This window comes from Dromiciops gliroides, chromosome 3, assembly GCF_019393635.1.
Source record: "Dromiciops gliroides isolate mDroGli1 chromosome 3, mDroGli1.pri, whole genome shotgun sequence".
NCBI lineage: Eukaryota > Metazoa > Chordata > Mammalia > Microbiotheria > Microbiotheriidae > Dromiciops > Dromiciops gliroides.
This window is the reverse complement of record NC_057863.1, coordinates 364,786,271-364,807,137: the sequence shown is the minus strand read 5'-3', so window position 1 is coordinate 364,807,137 and position 20,867 is coordinate 364,786,271. Positions and strand designations below refer to the sequence as shown.

Here is a 20,867-nt window from a genome sequence, read left to right as displayed (position 1 = left end):
ATCTTCTTCCTCTGGAGACTCAAATTCAAATCCTGATTGGGTCACATGTGAAATAAGTTCTTTTGCTACCAATGAGTCCCTAGTGGGCACTTTTTCATATCACAAATGGCCATCAAACCTGGCACTGTTTCTCCTGCCTGGCAGGCTACACCAGAAAGGCCAAGGAATGGGCATCAAGGCTGGTGGCAGGTCGAATTCAAGCTGGTTTGGCAAGGCTGTGTGGTTAGGCTGGCACAGCCACAGCCTACACTGTTCCATCCGGCTTCTTGCCAACACCATTAATCTAGCCAGTGTCTGAGCTCCCACCTTCAACTCAGTCTCAACACAATTCTAAAAATGAAAGTAAAATTTCCAACCTGAACAGGAAGATGTCTATCATGTTCTCTCAGTCTTCCCTCACCCCTCACCTACATGTACACATATCTGCTTTAGGAAAAGTTGGAAAAGGCATGAAAAAGAATGTCCAATAACAAAAAGTGGAAGAAAAGTAAGGCCTAAACTGTTCTGTTTCAGAAAGTAGGAGACCTAAGTTCTCATCTCCCTACACAAAGATCCAGCTATGCTTTATTTGTGTTTTTTTTTGTTTTTGTTTTTTTGTTTTTTTGTGGGGCAATGGGGGTTAAGTGACTTGCCCAGTGTCACACAGCTAGTAAGTATCAAGTGTCTGAGGCCGGATTTGAACTCAGGTACTCCTGAATCCAGGGCCAGTGCTTTATCCACTGCGCCACCTAGCCGCCCCCCAGCTATGCTTTAAGTAGGACACTTAACTGCTCTAGGCCTCAGTTGACTATCTGAAAAATAAAGATAATAATATCATGTCTGCCTGAAGATTATTAACCCTGATTGATCTGTATTGTTTTAGTAACCTGGAAATTAATCAGAATGAATGTTATTTTTGAAATTTAGATGCAGGATATCTGGATAACCATGACCTGGATTACATGATAGTTGGAGTTCCCTTTCAACTCTAAAAATAAATGATTCTTTAGTCTGTTCAAAGTATATCTATTAAATATTCAAAAAATCAAAACAATGGCTTCTCATATAGACTTCTCTCAAGAAACAGTCCTTTTAAACAAACATTAGAATTGAAATTTTCTTTCTTAAAAATCACCAACAGAAAATTTTAAAATAAAAACTAATAGTTATCATATTCATTTGTCAACTGTTTTTAACCAACTTAAAAATACACACTTCACATTTTAAAAACTCCCAAAATCCTGTCAAGTTTCTCCAGTCATATTTGCCTAAATACTTGCCCCCACATAGCCCATAGCAAGCCTCTCATTCTCTGTCAGGCTGTTTTGTCCTTTTTATCACATGAAGATATTTCCTCCACCTTATTATAGCCAATGCTTCCATGGCAACGCTTTCTCCAATCTGGAGGGCAGAACACATGGCTACTGAGGAGAGCACTTGGTGGGTCAGGAGGCAGCTTGTGCTGGAAACCTGAAGGTGAACTCTGCCCTTTCATCTTTGGTGGGTTGATAAGATTACTCTTCCCTTATTTTAAGCCCATTTTGGTTAGTTTCTTTGACAATCCATTCTTGATTAGACAAAAGAGTTTTGAAGGCATTTTTAGGAAACATAAATCTTCTTTGAAGTCTAACATAACCAAATTATTTTAGTTGCTTTGGAAATGAAGAACTAAACTAACTATTATGTTGGAGACTAAGATATGGAGCTCTCTGGAAACAAATTTCCTTAACAGTTATGTTCTGGCTAATGTCCATAAGTCCAAAAAGAAATAGTGGATTCTATCTGTGCTGATACTTCTGTTCTCAACTTAATGCACTGTTTATATGAAAAACTTCATTTGGTGTTCACAGCTTATTAAAACTGTGTTCAAGAATTAGCTTTGGGAATAAAAGAGTAAACATATACCAAGCATTTTAACATTTTAACTGTATCATGAACTATCAGGCTATGAAATAGATGGGATCTATCAATTTGTGGATCATTAATTTATGCTGACCAGAGGACCAACATTAGTTGTACTATAACCATAAAAGAAATTAATCTTCTCCCCCCAAAATTGAGTTGCTTGTTAGCCCTTCCATCACATCAGCTACCTATTCTAACTTTCTGGTTTCTATTTTTAAAAAAAAAAGATATCCTCACTCTGCTAGTCACACAGAATAAATACCTTCAAGTTATTTGCAATTTCATCTCTTTTATATATTTATTATAAAGCTTCATCGTTTTTCCTTCAAAATATCTCTGCAAATTTCCCATCTTCTTTGTTGCCCCCACAAGATGATGTGTGACATCAACTTGTTCCTGAATTATGGCATTAGCCTCTCCTAGATGGCTTCCCTGATTCTAGGTTTTCCCCTCCCTAATCTGTCGAGTGTACTGCTGCCAACCTAATCTTCCTTCCTGTCAATGATGTACAGCTTCTCTGATCCCTAATGCAGGTGCAAGGGTATTTACTGGGGACAGTTAGGAGGGGGAAGAGGGACTAAGGTGGCTCAGGGAAAGCTATGGCCCTCAGCAATTACACACAGTGAAGCTAGCTGTCAAACACTGAGCAGGAAGGAAAGCACAGAAGTATAGAAGCATTTGATGGGGAAAAGAAAACAGCTGTAGGCATGCAGCTGGGTATAGTTGCAATCAAGTGGCAACATCCTACCAACTCCTTTAGAGTCCATAATCTTAACAAATGGTTCTTCAGACAAGACTTAAGAATGCTAATCTCACTTGAACTGATCATTCATATACTCTCTCACTGGGCATGATTATGGTTAAGAAAGTTAGGGGCTAGGGGGCAGCTCGGTGGCACAGTGGATAAAGCACCAGCCCTCTATTCAGGAGGCCCTGAGTTCAGATTTTAACTCAGACACTTGACACTTACTAGCTGTTTGACCCTGGGAAAGTCACTTAACCCTCACTGCCCCACCAAAAAAGAAAAAAAGAAAAAAAAAAGAAAAAGAAAAGAAAAAGTTGGTGGCTTCCTCAGAAAGAACATATGTGGAACTGGAGAGCCATAATTTTGGGAATACTCTTCCTTTCGGCTTGTCTGCTTGTGGAACCTGCCAATTAGTACTGGGTTACGGAAGTAGCAGCTGACCCCTCTGTTTCCTTCCAGGACAAGGATCTTGGTTTAAGACCTTTTTTTTTTTTTTTTTTTTTTTTTTTTTTTGCCTCTGTGTTTCAAAGAGTAGATGGAGAATTTAGGAGTAGACTTCAGTCAGTTAGAATAAGAGGTGAAGACACCACTGATGAGAATTGGCTCTAAACTAAAAGACTTTGCTGCTTGCCAGAAAATATAGCTCTGAGGGTCTCCAGTCTCTACTTTATCTCTGTGGTATCCAGGGGAAAAGTTCATTCTATTTTACTTTCTTAAAAATGGCTTCCATGATGTAATAGACTGTTAGAACTGGAAGACTCATTAAACATCATCTTATCCAATTTGTTCTCCTTTCAGTTCCTATGCCTAGAAATTCCATCTAGGGTTCCTGACTTTCAGTCCAGTATTCATGATGTTTCCCTTGAGTTGAATTAATTTAGATCGCACATACATGATTAGTATACTAATATATAAGCATAGATACACTCTGATTTCTAACACCTTCTAGGAAAGGAAGAGAATGATATCACATTTTAATTTGGGTACTGGCTTTCCTAAAATGGAAACTCAGGCATCAGGATTTTTCAGTGGGATTCTATTGATGCATGTCTCTATCATGGTTATGTGAGATAACTGAGAGGGTAGGAAACAAGAAGTATTTGGGGCTATAATGTGCACAAGAATAAATCTTATTTAGATAAATTTTATTTTGAGAACTCTAGCATTATCATCATTATAGCTAATATTTATATGACACTTTAAGGTTTATATAGTACTATACAAAGATTATCTCATTTGATCCTTACAGCACCCCTGGAAGGTAGATATTATTATTATTATTATCTCCCATTTTACAGATGAGGGAACTAAGGCAGATACAGGTTAAGTGACTTACTCAGGGATGCATAGCTAGAAGATCGGATTTGAACTCAGTTCTTCCTAACTTCAGGTCCAGCACTTATTCACCTGCATGACTTAGCTACTATAGGGTAGAGAGGATTGGAAAGAAGACTCAAGATCAAATTCTACCTCTGACCCATGTTGGGTAATAATAGGCAAGTTACAAAAGTCCTCTGCATAGAATCAATTCTCTAAAACTCTTCTGTTTTTGTTTTGTTTTGTTTGTTTGTTTGAGAACTTTATTTTTCCCCCAATTATATGTAAAAACAATTTTAACATACATTTTAAAAACTTTGTGTCCCAAATTCTCTTCCTCCCTCCCTCCCCACCCCTCTTAAGAATGTAAGTAATTCAATATAAGTTATGTATGTGTATTCATGCAAAACATCTTCACATTAATCAGGTTGTGAAAAGAAAACACACAAAAAAACCTTAAGAAAAAGAAACAAAAATTATGCTTCAATCTATATTCGGAAGCCATCAGTTCTTTCTCTGGAGATGAATTGCATTTTTATAAGTCCTTCAGAGTTGTCCCGTATCATTGAATTGCTGAGAATAGCCAAGTTATTTATACTGGTGATCTTATAATATTATTGTTATTTTGTATACAGTACATCTCACTTTGCATCAGCTCATGCCTTTCCAGGTTTTTCTGATAGCACTGTTCTTATCATTTCACAATTACTATTTCTAACTGAATTTCCCTCCATCCTACTACCTCCCCATGTCTTTACACTATTCTTTATCTCCTTTTATCCTTTCCTTCCTCATAGGTGTTTTTCTTCTGACTGCCCCCTGCCCTAATCTGCTCTCCCTTCTATCACCTCACCACACCCTTATTTACTTCCCCTCCTTCTTTCCTGCAGGTTAAGATAGATTATTCTATCCAATTAAATGTGTATGTTATTCCCTCTTTGAACAAATTCTGATGAAAGTAAGGTTCACTTACTCCCCAGCACCTCCCCCTTCTTCCCCTCTACTGTATGATATTTTTCTTGCTTCTTTTATGTGAAATATTTTAGCCCATTTCACCTCTCCCTTTCCCTTTCTCTCAGTGCATTCCTCTCTCACCTGCTAATTTTAATATTTTTAAATTTTTTAAAGTATCATCCCTTCATATTCAACTCACACCTGTGCCCTCTGTCTAAATATACTCCATCCACCTGCCCTAATAATAAGAAAGATTTTATGAGTTAAAAGTATCATCTTCCAATGTAAGAATATAAACAGTTCAACCTTTTAATATCCTTATGATTTCTTTTTCCTGTTTACCTTTTGATGGGTCTCTAAAGTATTGTATTTGAAAGTCAAATTTTCTATTCAGCTCAGGACTTTTCATCAAGAATGCCTGAAAGTCCTCTCTTTCATTGAATTCCCATTTTTTACCCTGAAAGATTATACTCATTTTAACTGGGAAGGTGATTCTTGGTTGTAATCCCAGTTTCTTTGCTCTGTGGGATATTATATTTCAAGTCTTCTGATACTTTAATGTAGGAGCTGTTAGATCTTGTATAATCCTGACTGTGTCTCCACAATACTTGAATTGTTTCTTTCTGGCTGTTTGCAATATTTTTTCCTTGACCAGAGAGTTCTGGAATTTGGCTATAATATTCCTGGAAGTTTTCATTTTGGGATCTCTTTCAGGAGATGATTGGCAGGTTTTTTCAATTTCTATTTTACCTTCTAGTTCTAGAAAATCAGGGCAATTTTCCCTGACAATTTTTTGGAAGATGATGTCTAGGCTTTTTTTTTCTTATCATGGCTTTCAGGTAGTCCAGTAATTTTCAAATCATTTCTCCTGGATCTATTTTCCAAATCAGTTGTTTTTCCAATGAGATATTTCACTTTGCCTTCTATTTTTTTTTTTATTCTTTTTGTTTTGCTTTACTGTTTCTGATTTGTCAAAAAGTCATTAGCTTCCATTTGCTCAATCCTAATTTTTAAGGAGTTATTTTCTTCAGAGAGTTTTTGTATCTCCTTTTCCTTTTGGCCAATTTGGCTTTTCAAGGAATTCTTTTCTTCATTTGATTTTTGAACCTCTTTTACCATTTGGCCTAATCTGTGTTGTTTTTTGTTTGTTTGTTTTGTTTTGTTTTTTTACTGGTAGACAGTGTTCACACCTATATTTCAAGTTTGGAAACACATATTTTCAAGCAGCAATACAAAAGAGCATCCATAAAGAATGCTAATCTCTGAAAATTACGAAAACATCCCTGCTACCATTACATTTCTAAATACAAAACTGACTACCATATTGTTTCTCCTGTGTAGGGAGAGAAGTCATTTTCAAAACAGATAAAATTCAGTCTTTAAGTGTGAATGATATGAATGACAGTCTTTAAAAAAAAATTTCTTAATCCTTCAGGATTGTTAAGCATGCAAGCCTTGTGGAGGAGGGTCCACAAAGGAACCCGGTGGGCTTAGGACGTCTAGTTTAGGCCAGAGCTGGGAAAGCCACTGGGTCATCTATGTTAGGAGCAGAAGCACTTGACTTGTCAGTTCTGCTTCTGAGGCTGGGTTGCCCACCACATCTGTGCCCACCTCTCCCTCCTCAGCAGTCCGTCCCAGGCGACCAAGGTCTCCAAAATTGATCTCCAGCTGAGATGTAATATCATCAGTGGGCTTAAGGAAATGATGATCCATCAGATTCTTCTGAGTGAGCCTCGTTGCTGTTGGACTTGTGCAGCACAAATCCCTTCTTCCACTGCCCATCGGCACCCTCATTGGATTCACGGATATTAAATTCTACTTTTGTTAGTTCCTTACTTTGAATTGCCTTCCACTCATCCAAGGTCATTTATTTTGGGCCTTCCTCCTTTACCTCCTTAACTTCATTTTTTTTTTTAATTTTCTGTATCAGCCACTGGGTGCTCTTCTCCTTCAGGTGTCTCCTCTGTCACAGTGGTTTGCTCCAAGTCAGTCAACTAGTCTTTGACAGTTCCCCAGTTATGTATCGCTTCCTCTGTGCTTGTCCTCATGCTTCAGATCAGATCTATTGCTTCCACTATGCTTATCAAATTCTCTCTTTCCACGAGAGTCAAAACCATCTCTTCTGCCCATCCCACGGCCACGACCACCACGTCTTCTTCCCCCAGGACCACTGCGACTTTGGATAGGCAGGTCAATAATAGGTTTGTCAACTGAAAATTTCCTTCACCCTTTTCTTCAATAGATTTTTCAAATCATCCACTTACTAGGTGGGTGCTTTTCTTGTCTCCTGTCAGTTGGTTTTCCTTCACCCTGAAGTTGCTGGTCAGGCCTTCTACCAACTCGTCTTTTCCCTTCCTTACTGTAGGCTGCACTGACGATGCAGCGGTCCTTCTGCAACTCCTTGTGCAGCAGCTTCCCCGGGGCACTCCCACAGCCTGCACTGCGCTCTTGGGCCCGGCCTACCTCTGTCGCCTTCCTTCTTCTTGTTCTGGGCTGCCTTCAGCACCTCAAAGGGGTCGGATTCGTCTCAAATAGCTGGTCCAACCAGTTGGTGACAATGTAGTTGAAGCCTTCCTGCAGGTGGCCAGGCAGGATGGGGCCCAGGCAGCATGTTCCTCCACGGATTGCAGCGGGCCGTGTGGAGTTAAAGGCGCCTGCTTCAGCTCATCCCCACAAGATGGTAATCTGTTTTTTAAGGTGTTATTTTCTTCAGTATTTTTTTGTGTGTGTCTCCTTTACCAAGCAGTCGCCTATTTTTTTCCCCATATTTTTGTTGCATCATTCTCATTTCTCTTTCTACTTTTTCCTCTATGTCGCTTACTTTATTTTCTTTTTTTTTTCTTTCTTTTTTTTTTTTTTTTTAGTGAGGCAATTGAGGTTAAGTGACTTGCCCAGGGTCACACAGCTAGTAAGTGTTAAGTTTCTGAGGCCGGATTTGAACTCAGGTACTCCTGACTCCAGGGCCAGTGCTCTATCCACTGCGCCACCTAGCTGCCCCGCTTACTTTATTTTCAAAGCCCTTTATGATCACTTCTATGGCCTGGGACCAGTTCATAGTTTTCATGGAAGTTTTGGATGTAGGAGTTTTGACTTTGTTATCATCTGAGGATGTATTTTTATCTTCCTTGTCACCATAGGAACTCTCTCTAGTCATAATCTTTTTTTTGTTTGCTCATTTTCCCAGCCTATTTTTTGACTTTTAACTCTTTGTTAAAGTATGGCACTGTTTCAAGTGTGGAGGGCACAGTGTCCCAAGCTTCAGGGGTTTTGCAGCTGTTTTTAGAGAGAGTTCTAGGTATATGTATGTTTTTAGTTCTTCCAAGGTGGTATGATTTAAGGAGAGGTATATTTTCTATTCTCCTGGCCTGTGCTCTGGTCAGCAAGCTACCAAAGTCCTGCTTTTGTGCTCTGGAACTATGAACTGAATCCCCTTCCACTGTTTCTGCAAGCTCTTGTGAGCTTGTGCTCCTCCCCAGCCTGGGACTGCCACCCATACAAGATTATGACATGTATCTTCTGTGGACTGAGTTCCAGAAGCAGTTGCTGCCCCTGCTGAATCAGAGGCTTCCAAGGCCTTGCTCCTAGTTTGCTGGGTCTGGGTGCAGGGCTGGGGCTGTTGCTGTGCTGGTTTGCTGTGGTTGGGGCTGTGCTAGTATAGCTGGGGCTGGGGCTGTTCTGGTGCAGCCTGTGCTGGGCTGTGCTCCACTCTCATGCTGGTACAACAGACCTTTCCTGCCAACCTTCTAAGTTGTCTTTGACTGGAAAATTATATCATCCCATCTTTTTGTGGGTTCTTCAGCTCTAGAAATTGTCTTATAGCATTATTGAAGGTAAATGGAGGCATATTTGAGAGAGCACAGGCAAGTCATTGCCTTTCCTCCGCCATCTGGTCTCCATCTCACCTCATCACCTCTAAAACTCTTTGTGAAAGATGCATTGCTGATCTCCATTGGTATAAGGGGTTTACAAACCAGGAAATGATTCTACATTGATAAAATCTATGATTTGGACTAGGCAATATTTCATGGCTTTATAATTAAAAAAGAAGTTCATGGGTTTATTGCCTCATATACATTGCTAGTGCCTCATGATAAAATTCATGCAGTATTAGTAAACTAGTGGTTGAAGAAACCCATTAGAAATCAGTAGAATACAAAGATGGTTTACTCCCTATTTTGTCTAACCATTATAGAGCCAATAGATACTTCATTGCTTCCTATACCTCCCACTCAATATCAGATTTGAACCAATTTACTAAACAATCCTCAATGGATTTGTTACTGCTGATAATTTTGAAAGTTTCATTACAAAAGAGTTTTTAGAAAAGAACTAGTGCATTTCCCTCCATAGAATTGCTTAAAAATTAAACAATTAAGTTTGTGAACAGAAATGTAATATGATCTTCCTCATAGGGCATCAAACCCAGTCCTATCTCTGAGCTTCCATTTATGTTAATTCTGTCTACCAAAGCACCATGCTCTATTTCTATCCAAATCATAGCAGATATAGTTCAAATTCAGGTTTTGCTATGAAGCAGTCCATGATTCTTCCATTCTTTACTGAGTTAGTTCCCATTCTCCAAGTTTCTATGAGACTCAGAGTTTATGTCATGCCATTGAACAATGAATTATATTTCACTATGGTTGGTTAATTGTGCTCATAATTAGTTTTGCCTCGCCTTCCAAAACTTCAAGTTCTTTGTAGGTAAGAACAGTATTAGTTTCCATTTTCATCCTCCCGGCCAGCACCTTAGTACAGTGCTCAGCAGAGGACACTGCTCAGAGAATCCTTGACATGCATAAATTATACTTACCTTAATGTCTGATGTCACAAAAATTTTCCATTAGATTCCATACATCAAATTATCCTGGATATCATGACTGGTAAGATTCAAATCATTTAAATACTCCTTAAAAACAAGAATAAAACATTTATATATATATACATATATATATATGTATGTATCTTTGTGTGTATGCACATACATATGCATATATATGTATATACACACATATATACTTATATATAACAAATGTAGCTATATAGAGAGATATATAGATAAATGTCAATATATATGTATGAATTTATACATGATTTCTGTGTGTGTATTGTTGACTAAACACTATGAAAGAGATGAAAAAAATTAATCAATTCAGATAGACAAAAATTTAAGAAAACACCAACTTCAGTCTTTTTATCCATGTGACATTAGCCTAAACTGAGTTAATTTCTCAATGAGACTGGCTGGTTTTGACTGCAAAATCAATCCTCTTTCATTTTCTCGGTGAAGGTTCCATATAAGTATTTTGTTACCTTGAAACTAGCTTCTGATGTTGTGGGATACAATTCTTCTTTCTTGGAGGTACCCTTACTTTTCTCCATTATAGGCACTTCCTTATTTTGCTATGTTTATATTTCCAATTTAGTTTTAAACTGTTACATAGCTCTGCTGCTCCTATTGTTTAGAACTCCCTGTCCAAGAGTGGTGGTTCCTAGTACATATTCTTTTCTCCAAGAAGTTCCTGGTTGTTCCAACGCAACATTATCCTTCCATTCACCCATGTTTACAACCTAGGTGTCATCTTTGACTCCTTGCTCCCCTTTACTCCCCATATCCAATCAGTTATCAAGGCCTTCCTAGTTTAGCTTAATAAAATTTCTCACAAATACACTATTCTCTCCTTTAACACTGCTATCACTCTGTTCTAGGACCTTGTGATCTCAGGCCTAGACTATTGAAATAACATGCTATTGTCTCCCACACTCCAATGTATCCTCTACTCATCTGTCAAAATGATCTTCCTAAAGTCTAAGTCCCACTGTGTCACTGTTATTCAATCAACTCTAATGCCTCCAAATTATATCTAGGATCAAAGATAAAATCATGTAGTAATCAAATTTGTCCCCCCCCCTCACCACCTTTCCAATCTTCTTATACCTTCATTCTTTTCTGAGATTTAATAACACTGGCCTCCATGCTCTTAGAGGGTACTTGGCATATAGTAGGTGCTTAACAAATATTTATTGACTAAGCAAAGACCTGCTGGATGCCTCCAGCTTCACTACAGAGATGTATGCAAGCGAGACTTGAGGGCTCTGGGAATAGACATCAGCATCTGAGAGGAGATGGCTACGGACTGCTCCTGATGGAGTTCAGTACTCAGGATCAGCTTGCACGCAGCTGAGATGGGCCTTCAAACTCTGGAGGAAGAAAAACGAATGAGATGCAGGACCGACGGGCAACAGAGAGCGCAGTTTTCCGATGTCCTCCTTGCAGCAGGAGCTGCGGCTCCCGTATCGGACTGCACAGCCACACTGTGGCCTGTGGCTCTTCAAGGCACTGATCCATGGTTGTCCACGACTGGCAGAAGCCTACTACTACTACTACTACTACTACTACTACTACTACTACTACTACTACTACTACTACTACTACTACTATTACTACTACTACTACTACTAGTGATTAAATGATTCTTGGAAGGCTGCCCACAGAGGATGAGATCCAAGCTTAAAATGTACCTTTTTTTTTTCATTAGGGCCTGAGGGACTTTAAATATGAATAGTAAACATCCCCTATGCCTTTCTCCCCTTCCTTTCCCTGGTCCACCCCTATACTCACTTTGGGGTTTGACTGTAAGGCAAAGATTAAAACTAACATTGAGATGGTGTTAATGGGTTAGTTGCTTATTTGTGAAAGGAATCACTGGACACCTAGAAGTAATGTACCAGAATTTCATTTTTTTTTCTTTGGGAAATGTTTTTGAGAAAAGATGTATAGTTTAAAAGAAAAAGAGGAAAAACCTAAGGGATTTGGAATAAGGACAGTCTTTGGACATATTTATAGGTTACAAAGCATCTAGAGATGGGAGATGTTACTCTAAATTAAAGATTGTAGATTCAGAATTGAGAAAAACAAATAGAGGGAGCTAAACAGGCATTATCTTGTGGGAAGCTAAAGGAAATAGAATTAAAGAAGAGTGAAAATGGTGATGAGTCCTGACAGGATTGGGAGCTGGCAGTGACTTTAGAGACAATAGTCCTTATTTTACAGAGGAGCAAAATAATGCCTAGCAAAGTGAAGCAACTTGTTTAATATCAAACAGGTAGCAAGGAACAGAGCCAGGGTTTAAAATCAAGTGTTTTGGCTCCAAAGCCAGTGCTTTTCCCACTGAACCACCTGGTCTCTGAGGTGAAGCAATGTAGTGACTATAAGACAAAACTGCAGGAACTGTGAAATTTGCATTCTCAAGTTTTCATGATTTTTTTTTACCTTGACTTTTCCTCCCGTCAAATGATATTATTTTGTCCTTTTTGTAAAGTTATTTCTTCTGCCTTCAGCTATTTTCTTTATTCAGGGTTATTTTAAGCAAGTTTTTCTAAGTGTACTGAGGTTTTAGAACAGTTATTTAAGGTAAAAGTTCAACTGAGCCCTCTCTAGGGAGAACATTTTAGATGGATCACTTTGGTAACTCAAGAAAAAATAATCTCTTTCCATTTTATTTTTGATGCTATTTCCCATGTAGGTTAAACAATTTCTTAGAATAACAGTATGTTGTTTAACATTATTTAAATAAAAATATGAATAGCATGTTCTTATGGTTAAAGAGAAAAGTAGGAAGGAGCAGCTAGAAGGGCAAACATGTAAAATGTTGGCTTTGGAATAGGAAATATGAGTTAACCTCCTTCCTCAAACCTATACAAGCTGTATGACCTTGCATAAATCACATAACTTCTTTTAGACTAAATTACTCATCAATAAATTGGGGATAATTATAACCCTCTCCTCACAGAGTTGTTGTCAGGATCAAATGAGATAATATATAAAAGCACCCTGCAAACTTAAAGTAATCTATAAAGTGTAGCTAATATTATAGAAGATGAATGAGGGCAGGCACAGACCCATCAATATTTTTCTATGAATTTCTTAATTTGAGATCCAGAATGGTATAGTGAATTAGATGGGGACAGAAAAAAATTCAGAGCTCTTTTGTTATGAATATTCTTGTTTTCTAGGTGGGTAACCCTGGGAAATCATTTGGACTCTCTCAACTTCAGTTTCCTCATTTTAAAAATGGGGATGATGTTATTTTTAGTACCTACCTCATAGAATGGATGGAAGGAAAGCATTTTGTAAACCCTAAAAAAATGTGAGTTATTATGAAATTATGTCTTGTGTTTCTGTTTTTTTCCAAGAAAAGGAAGAAAAATATGAGAATATGATTATATGTCCTTCTCCTAACTGAAATGATTGCCTTATTATACTAGGGATTTGAAAATTGACTGGTATTCTGGGATTTATAAAATTTAGAGGCACAAGCATTTCCTCTGCTTGGGGAATGATTTGAACTACCATCATCTTTGAGCTAGAAGGGTAACCTAAATCCTTCCCTGGAGTTTTAAATGAAACACAAAGCTTATGAAAGTCAGGCTGAGAGTTAGGGAACAGGAAGCCCTGCCCAGAACTTAAGGAACTAAACAAAAAGCATTGGCTGCACATAGGGAAGCAACCAATAGAAGAAACCAAAAGGATAAAATCAAAGGAGGCCTGTTACAGCAGAGAAAGGAGGTTGAGTTGCACTATCATAGCTCTACAGGCATTTCGGGGTAGAAGAATCAGGTTGAGAATACGAAATTATACTCACTTCCTCAAGGGAACTCCCAACAAAGGTCTCTTTTCTCAATTTCTTCTTCCCACATTGTAATACACCCTGCTCGTTTCTTTTACCTAAGTGGTTCTTTATCCTGATTTTGCCGCAAATATAATTGCCCTCTTTAAAGAAGCTCCTGGTTAATATACAAAAATTTATATTAAGGCAGAGATCTAACCTTCTGTTTGAATGTTAGGAGTTTTTCTAGTTATGGCTCTGGGCTATTGTAATTGTACTACTAACTTTTCATCTAATATGGTCTCCATAAAACAGAGGGGAATACATGGACCTGAAGCTTATCATGTTACCCCTAGGCTAAAATACAAGGTAGTTGTAACAGGGTGTGTGCTATCATATCTCCACAGAAAATGACAAGTAGGAAGCCAATGAAAAGATCATACCCTAAATCATCCTCCAGAGAGATTGGCAAGCCCTGGAAAGTATTCAACTATACTTCTAACAGGGAGGAGGATCTAAGAAGGATGGAGATAACAGCTGGATGGCTCTATACTCCACAGCAATACACAACAGCATTATCTATTCTATTTTAGTATTGTGGATACACATTTATGTACCTTTAGAATATATTTTAGGAGTCAGCTAAGTGGCTCAATGGATAAAATGTTATGCCTGGAGTCAGGAAGCTTGTCTGGGGTGCTGGGAGATGTCATCAATGTTGAGATTCCAGAGTATATGGTATCTGTTTCAAGATTATAGCTGGGGAGAAGATTGACACCAATAATTAAGGTTGTATAGTACATGGAAAATAGATGACATTAAGGTGAAAGGGGAACTTAAGAAACTATTTGTCCTCTGTGTAAATAATGAGAAAAAAGAAATGTATGAGTTATTAGTAAAAATGTTGGTAAAATAGCTTTAACTTCTTTTCCTGATCCATTAATTGAAGCTGGCAGTCTTCATTAATTATAACTAAAATACATGAATTAAGGGAGATGGCTAAAATTTCACTAAGGAAATCTATTAATCTGGTATTGTTTGTCCCCTCTTAGTGTTATGTTTCTGATGCTAATGACACCACCTTGGAAAGAACATCATTTCATAATTTGGACATCCATTTCAATTTTAGAAATACCACAAGCTTTCTAAGAAATTGTCCTGCTCCCTGTAAGTATTTCAAAAGTTCTGTTAGGAAAGTTTTCTTGAGCTTTGCTACCTCTTGGCAGAATACATGTTTTACTGTGTTTTCCCAAAGGAGTCATCTATCCTCAAACACATTCAAATAAAAATGATGGGAAATTAAATTTGTTTGAAGCTTTTGTTATTAGGACATCTCTGCATTCCAATTTACTTTAAATTTATTTTTCCTTGAATTACAAAATGCTCTCTCTTTGGACAAAGATGGTGTCCACCTATTAAATCAAAATTTTCATTTACATTAGAGAAAAAAATCCCCAACACAGAAAAAGTAAGTTTAGATGGCAAATAAGATGGAGATAATAGAAATAATTGTAATCAGGATAGTAATTTATTATTATAGATGGAGATAATAGTAAGGAAAGGGTAGGAGAATGTCCCAGGCTTGTTTAAGACAAATTCAGTAATGTAATACTTAAGTAGTCTTTTTCATATTTATTTTAAAATGTTTTCCAAAATCATTTTAATGAAAAAATAAAATTCATAAGGTGGAGAGTAAATCAAATAAAATATGTATTGGATATCTACTCTCTGTTAGTCATTGAGTAGGCTCCAAAGGATTAGAAAAGAGACTCTCTATCCTCAATAAGTTTAAGATCTAAATGAATACAAGAATGCTGTATCTAAAAAGATAATACTAATGGATACCACATTTTAAGCACCAAGTTAATAGCATAGGGGCCTAGTGGCAAAAACCTTCAGGGGAGTAATAGAGAGAATGATTATGTAATATTCATCAGACATTGAAAAGACTACTACTACATGTGAATAGAATTATGGGAGTGTGTTCCAGAGGTAAGGTTAGGTGGGAAAGCATTAGGGTTTTACTAAATGACCAGTGAATCTAGAATCACTTGTAATTCCATTAATTCAAGGAACTCATTTTGTGGAAATTAACTCCAGTAATATACAGAACAACAACTTACAACTCATAGTCTTTGGGATATCTAGAGGGCATTGAGAGATTAAATGAATTGTCAATAGTTCTATAGTTAGTATATGTGAATGTGAATATGGGGGTGTGGGGAGTGGGGGTGTTGAACCTGAGCTTTCCTGACTCCAGCCATCCATCCCAGCAGGTACCTGTTCAACCTAGTCATCTTCTTCCCAGTCTGCCTTGCTGTTCCACCTTCCTGACTATTGGAACATCCAGACAAATTCTGGTGTCAAATTCTGGTTCTGAGGTAACAGTAAAATGAAAATAATACTAAGCATGGATTTCCTGGCTTTAACTCTTGTTACATATGTGAAATTAAACAAGTCATTTAGTGTTTTGGGGCCTCAGTTTCCTTATCTGTAAAGTAAGGGAGGAGGTTGAAGAAGATTTTATCTAAGGTTCTTTTCTGCTTTAGATCTACCATCCTGTGATTGTGTAATAGTTGTATGAGCTTAGATAATTACTTGGCTTTACTTTTCTTTTTTCTTTCTTTCTTTCTTTCTTTTGGTGAGGCAATTGGGGTTAAGTGACTTGCCCAGAGTCACACAGCTAGTAAGTGTCAAGTGTCTGAGGCCAGATTTGAACTCAGGTCCTCCTGAATTTAGGGCCAGTGCTCTATCCACTGTGCCACCTAGCTGCCCCATCACTTGGCTTTTCTGAGCTTTAGTTTTTTGTTTTGTCTTCAACCTGTAAAATGGCACTAAGAATAATTAACAGTATCTACCAACTTATAAGTTTGTTGTGAATCAAGTACTATATAAATATGAGCTTCTGTTATTAGTAGGATCAGATTATGGATGGTCTTTAAAGGTGGAAAGGAGCATTTATACTGGATAAAGAAGTAAATAATAGCCACTAGAGGTCAAATAGCTGCCAATGCAGAGACTGCAATATTTGACAATAAAATGAAATAACTGTTTCATCAGAGAAATGAGTAAAACATATAAACTTTAAGGGGCAGCTAGGTGGCGCAGTAGATAAAGCACTGGCCTTGGATTCAGGAGGACCTAAGTTCAAATCCGGCCTCAGACACTTGACACTTACCAGCTATGTGACCTTGGGCAAGTCATTTAGTCCTCATTGCCCCACAAAAATTAAAAAACAAAACAAAACATATAGACTTTGTATGAAGAACATTATGAAATAAGAACTTATTAGGCAAAGCAGCATCAGTGAGGTTCCTGATTAGGTAACTTTAAATTTCACTCAATAATTTAATCATGTATTAATCTATATGCAGTGTTTGGGTGGAAGGGAAGATCTCAACAGGTGTGACTTACAGTCTTACAGAATTGTTTGAGGTGCCTGAGAAGCTAAATGACTTATATTTTATGGTCACATAGATATCATATATCAGACAGAACCTAAATCCAGTTCTTTCAGATGCCAAGACCAACTCTTTTTTAGTTATACCATTCTCTCTGTCTATCCCTAATGTTAAAATGATAGAGATAAACTCCTTATGAATAGGGATAGTTTCATTCATTATATTTGTATCCATAACACCTAATGCAGTAGCTACCACACAATACATATTTCTTAATTGATTGATAAGGCCTAGATTCGTGCTTTCATTGGTTTGTGGAAATCCCTAGTGAGCAAACTCTCTCTGCCAATTTATGTGGGTAGAACAGTGGTATCAGACAAATCGAAATGGGGACCACTAAAATTTATCCAAGTCAGAAAGACCTGAGTTCAAATCTGGTCTCAGACACTTGATGCATACTAGCTGTGTGACCCTGGGCAAGTCACTTAATCCCAATTGCCTCACCCCCCAAAAAAAACCCCAACAAAAACAAACAAACAAACAAAAAACTTATCCAAGGATCTCTGCTAGCCACATATTGATTTAAAAATCTACATATTAACATTGGCTAAATTTCATTGTATTTTTATTTATTATGTTAAATATTTCCCCATTGCATTTTCATCTGGTTTGGGCAGCACTAGAGACTGTTGTGGCCACGGTGTGTTTATTGCCTCTGGTCTAGAAAAGTGAAAGGTTATAACACCCAGTCACAAGCTAGTATTTGTGTCAGGTGGTACTTGAACCTGTATCTTCCTCCCTTTGAGGCCTATACTCTAGCAAATATGACATATTTTCTTTCATGCTAAAAGGACCTACTAAAACTAGAGATATTTAATTTTCCACTGTAACGATAGTTAAAAGCATAGTGGGCAATACAGGTTAAATGCTATTGAAAAGTGTCCAGAGCAGATGGTGAGGTCCATGAATCCATAATAATGATAATAGTTTGATAGCTTTTTAAATTAGTACTGATGAGAAAGCCAGTGTCCAGCTTTATATGATTCTGTGTGATGGACCATGTGTGCTTATATATATGCATAGACCTATTTAATGGTAAGCCTGACAGTATTAACTAATTGCTTTTAATAAGAGAAAGAACTATTGGGCATTTTATATTCCAAACCATAAAGTGTATTTGGGCTTGAACAGCTGTTGAACACACCTGGAGTTGGAATTAATTCATGGCCACAATATGTAGTAAATATTTTTTGTTTTGTTTTTCAGTGCATGAATTTAACATGGCAACTTGCTTGTATTTGGAGGTTTTTTCTTCCCTGTGGAATAAGATTACAATATCCTCTTCAATGTGTATGCAATTGAAGTAGGCTCCTTGGAAAATGTATAGAGGTATAGATTAAGGGAATTCCTGACACACTGTCTCAGTCTTACCTTCCTGAAAGATAACTACCATCCCAGGTTGTGACTGTGATTAATTCTAATTTCAGACAATTAAAACAATTGATAGATTGTGTTATCTTTGCACATGTGCTAAAAAATGGGTTTGTTCTTTGCCTGACCTTCTTGTCACCTGAATAGGATGGCATTAGAAACCCACAGCTAGGAATTAAGCCAGATATGGTTACATGTGTGTATATGGCTATCTCACTTCCTGAATCAAATAAAATTCAAAAGATTAAAAATGAAAATTTAAAAATGCTAAATAAATTCACCATATTTTACAGTAAGTTATTTTTTTTCTTTTTCTTTTGAATGTTAGGGAAAAAAAGACATTGAGTTGATGATGTTGAATGATCTGGGTTTTAGATGAAATTTAAAATCAAGCTTCCACAGGATGAAGATAGTAAGTAAAGGAATAATGTTCTTTCTTGTAAGCAAAGGAATGTAAACCAACACCTACTCTTCTTCTTCCACTTCTGAGCATAGGTCACTGAAAATATACCTAAAACTCTAAGTAGATCTGTTATAGGAAACATTTTTTTAATATCAACAATACCTTCAGAGGAAGCATAAAAATGGAATATATGCTCTAAAATGTGATATCAAGGAAAAAAAAACATGCCTAGAACTCTCAGTCTGAAGAGTACTTTAATATTTCAAATATAAAATCTACCTAAGAGAAAAATACAACATAGACTTTGTGAAATTATTGGGTGTACACCAACCTTGTCTAAGAGGAACACACTACATACAAGTAATGATAAGGAAGCATTTTATATTTAGAAGGTATTTATTTTATGTAAACCATTGACTTGAAAAAAAACCATTATGGTTCCTCCTTGGATGGAAGGAGAAAGGCAGAAAAATTATATTACTAGAAATATACAAGAAGCCTCTAAACTGTCTTGAAGTATAGGTTGATGAGCTCTGATCATGATTCATATGAATGTAGCTAGGATAACACTGTGATTAGAGACATCAATTAACAAATCAGTGACTGAAGATCTTTCCCCAAATAACAGCTGAGAAATTCTTGCCTTGCTAATACCTTAATATTTCAGAAGGCAGAGATAGCTGGACCTGATGCTGATAAGAATTGAAGAAAAATTTGGCAAAGTAAAAATGATTGGATCCTTGAGAAGCAAGCATCATACCATCTTAATTTGTACCAGATAAAGAAGAAAATGCTGGGCAGATTCTACCATTGTACACTTTTAGGCTGTAGGAGAGTGAATTTCAGGGTTTGAAGAAAGTTATTGGGTTTTAATATAATCCTAATACCTGAGACTCATGGATATCATCAAGGCATTTGACAAAATTTCTCACAATCTTTGATAATAAGGAGAGATGTGAACTGATAGTATGACTGTTCCAAAAGTCTTGGTGCACTTTTAAGCTATTAATTTTTAAACTATTAAAACTTAAGATTGCCCTAAGACTTTTAGGCACCTGGTATAGTTAGGTGATTTGGGAACTGTTTCAAAGACATACCCAAAGAGTGTTAGTTAATAAATTGAGAGATCAATGTCAGCTTAGAGGAACATTTCTAGCCCTTGGAGGTATTTTTCCCCTTGGCTCTATTCTGTTCAACATGTTTATCAGGAGTTCATATTAAATTGATTCCTGGAATTCTTATTGAATTTATGAATGATATAAAACTAGGACAGATGCATAAGACCATAGGTTCATGGATTTAAAGCTGACCATAGAAATAATATAGCAAAATTCACTCATTTTACTGAAGAGGAAACTGAAGTCCGTAGAGACTGACTGATTTGTTTACCCTCAATCAGGTAGATTTAGCAGTCAGGATACAAATCCAGATTACATGACTCCAAATGTAGTGCTCTTTCTAACAGGCAAAGTCTTTCACTCAGTTTTCTATCAAATTTTTTCTTACCTGACTCTGCCTGAAATCTGACATTGTCCAACAAGTTTTCTCTAATCTTCCCATTCAGTAATGACTTTTTCTCCCTTGTATTTTTTGCCAGTTTTGTACACTCATCACATGTTAGATTATAGTATAGATGTTTGTATATATTTCATACTACTCTAATATAAATCCCTATGGCTTATCTGAACTATTAATACACCTATCACAATGCTCTTTACCTGTTTATTTTTTTCAAATAGTATTAAATGTTGTAGAAAGGTATTGAGGTGGATATTTTTGGTAGGTATTTGACTAAATGATCTGAGCCTCCTTCTAATTCTATATTGTTTATTTTGTTGTTGTTGTTGTTGTTGTTTTGTTTTGTTGGTGAGGCAATTGGGGTTAAGTGACTTGCCCAGAGTCACACAGCCAGTACGTGTTAAGTGTCTAAGGCCCGAAATTGAACTCAGGTCCGCCTGAATCCAGGGCCGGTGCTTTATCCACTGTGCTGCCTAGCTTCCCCACAATTCTATATTTATGATATAATATATGTTAGATTGGACCAGGTCTTTTTTCCCCTTTTTTTGAAGGCCATAGCTCTCCAAGGAGGCAAATAAAAAGAAATAATAATAGTAGCATTTTTT

The 20,867-nt window shown here is 37.0% G+C and overlaps 1 pseudogene; it reads right to left on the bottom strand.

Annotated features, from left to right (window-relative positions):
• Positions 1-6,404: 6,404 nt before the first annotated feature.
• LOC122747626 lies at positions 6,405-10,462 on the bottom strand (annotated as a pseudogene).
• Positions 10,463-20,867: the final 10,405 nt, after the last annotated feature.